Source organism: Octopus sinensis, unplaced genomic scaffold (assembly GCF_006345805.1).
Source record: "Octopus sinensis unplaced genomic scaffold, ASM634580v1 Contig16661, whole genome shotgun sequence".
NCBI lineage: Eukaryota > Metazoa > Mollusca > Cephalopoda > Octopoda > Octopodidae > Octopus > Octopus sinensis.
The window spans coordinates 45,001-47,716 of record NW_021834488.1 but is presented as its reverse complement, the minus strand read 5'-3'; the positions used below and the strand labels follow the sequence as shown (position 1 = coordinate 47,716).

Here is a 2,716-nt window from a genome sequence, read left to right as displayed (position 1 = left end):
GTTTAAAGCTCATGAGAAACGTTCCTTTCATTTTATCTAATAAATTTAACTTGAATTAAATGGTGTTATAAGGTCAGCAAGCATATTCTAAATAAAATGTCAGGCTAGGATAGATATGCAGGAATTTAACTTAATCTCATGCTGAAGAGTCGGTGGTGTGACATCATTTCCACCGGGTGTGGTGATGTAATTGTGCAGACGTCTTTAATTCATACATATATAAAGTGCGTCGGCGACGTACTCATAAATACATGTAATACATACACTCATTCATATATATGTGTTTGTATCAAATTGATATATCTATATAAGTAGCGACTCCGGCACTCGGGCTGTTCGGGCTTAGCACAAGTAGAAATTTAGTAAAGCCACCGTATATTTGCAAGCTGATTTAGTTACTGCCAACACTGACTTTAAGTATGTAACTGCAGCCAATAACTATTCTCACACAGCAGGCGCAGGAGTGGCTAAAACAACAATGCTGGTGTGTTTACGTTCCCGTCATTTAGCGGTCCGATAGAATAAGTACTAGGCTTACAAAGAATAAGTCCTGGGGTCGATTTGATCGACTAAAGGCGGCGCCCCAGCATAGCCGCAGTCAAACGACTGAAACAAATAAAAAAGAATATATATATATGCATACACACAGACAAACATACATGCATACATATGTATATATATCACATGGTTCCGGGTTCAGTCCCACTGCGTGACACCTTGGCAAGTGTCTTCTACTATAGCCGACCAAAGCCTTGTGAGTGGATTTGGTGGACGGAAGCTGAAAGAAGCCTGTCGTATGTGTGTGTGTGTGTGTGTGTGTGTGTGTGTGTGCGCGCGCGTATGTGCATGTGTGTGTGGCTATGGACATGCGCTTGTGTGTGTGTCTGTGGACATGTGCTTGTGTGTGTGTGTCTGTGTGTGTGAGTGCGTGTGTTTGTGTTTGTGAGTGTCTATAAAACATTGGACAACGTTGTTTATGACTAGGGAAGTTAGCTGTTTCTGACGGATTTCAGCTTTTAACATCGCTTCAGTAGAGAGCAATAACTTGGTTTCCTGAGAAAGGGGAAGACTAACATATAATTGTTTACAGTGTGAATATATTGTGACAGTACTAAACCGGTTTGTCTAATTTGCATAACAGTGCAGGCATTGGAATCGAAAATTAACAAAAAAAAAAAAGTAAGTAATATTCAATAACAGGATTAAACAAAACTTATGCAGGGATGTAATGCAAACGTGTACTTTTAGTAAACACACATTTTTAGTTCCGATACGAAAAGTAAATATTGAGGATAATTTTCATGTTTTTTTAAAAATTTTAAAGTTATTTTCTGTTCTCTCTGTAACGATTAGTAGGTAGGATGTTGCATTCATCATCATAAGATTGTGGTTTCATTTCCTGAATGGGGCAATGTGTTGTTTTCTTGGGCAAAGCACTTCATTTCACATTACTCCAGCAAATTTGTAGTCTGCGAAAAGTATTGAGCAATCCGTCAGTTTAATGTAACATTGTTTTTATTATAATTTAACATAAAAACAAGCATTAATAAATGCTTCTGTCGGCTTACTTCGAGACGTGTGCATATAGTGATAAATTATATGGTTATTGACGATTTGTCTATTTTCGGCATATTTGGCATTAGAATTTTTTCTTTTGCCCTTGTTTAAGTTTTTATATATAATATATATTATATAATATATATTACGGAGATGTACTTGCATAGCAAGTGACCTGATCTGAGATCGTGTGCTGGAACGAAAACAATTGCAGCATGGAAGGTGTTTATGCCATTTAAGAAACACTTCAACATTCAAATTTAATTTGCCAAAATATTTTCGACGCACTGACAAAATTCCGTGCTGCATACACGTTTATATATACATAAATACATACATGTATCTTTTATCTTTTACTTGTTTCAGTCATTTGACTGTGGCCACGTCTTGTAGGGTTTTAGCTGAACAAATCGACTCCAGGACTTATTTATTTTTTGAAGCCTAGTACTTCTTCTATTGGTTTCTTCTGCCGAACCACTAGGTTAAGGGGTACTTAAATACACCAACACCGGATGTCAAGCGGTGGTGGAGGATAAAGCAAGGGCACAAAGACACACCAACATTAACGCACGCGCGCGCGCGCACTGACTCGCTTACACGCACACACAAACACATATAGGACAGGGTACCTAAATGTTCCTGAATTTAAGGGTATGGCGAAAAGCTTTGATGGAAGACCAACCTTTCGAATTCTTTTAAAGGGCTTAGAAAGACTGAAAGATCGTTGCAATAAGAGTGTCAATCTTAGAGGGGAACATGTTGAATGAAATCATATTTAACTGACCTTCCTGTATTTTTTACCCAAACCCAGTACCATTTTCCATCCCCTCGTACACATATATACACACATATTTATGTATATATGTATGTATGCACGTATGTATGTTTATACATATATATATATATATATATATATATATATATATATGTGTGTGTGTGTGTGTGTGTGTGTGTGTGTGTGTGTGTCTGGGACCCCCTTCGGTCATGACTGACCATGGGATAGCACCTAGAAAGTTACCCTCCCTTGTACAAGTCCGGGCAAGGTTGTTTATGGAAGACCAGCAGTCGCCCATACATACCGGCCTCCCCTCTCCACGCCACCAGTGTTATCCAAGGGAAAAGCAAATCCGATACAGCTTGGCACATGTGACGTCGCAAC

At 38.4% G+C, this 2,716-nt stretch overlaps 1 long non-coding RNA gene across 1 annotated transcript in view; it reads right to left on the bottom strand.

Annotated features, from left to right (window-relative positions):
* Positions 1 to 520: 520 nt before the first annotated feature.
* Positions 521 to 2,716, bottom strand: part of LOC118761708 — a 16,382-nt gene continuing 14,186 nt past the window's right edge. Inside the window, exon 3 of the long non-coding RNA XR_004997578.1 lies at positions 521 to 533. This is a non-coding gene — a long non-coding RNA (uncharacterized LOC118761708). The remainder of the gene's footprint in view (positions 534 to 2,716) is intronic.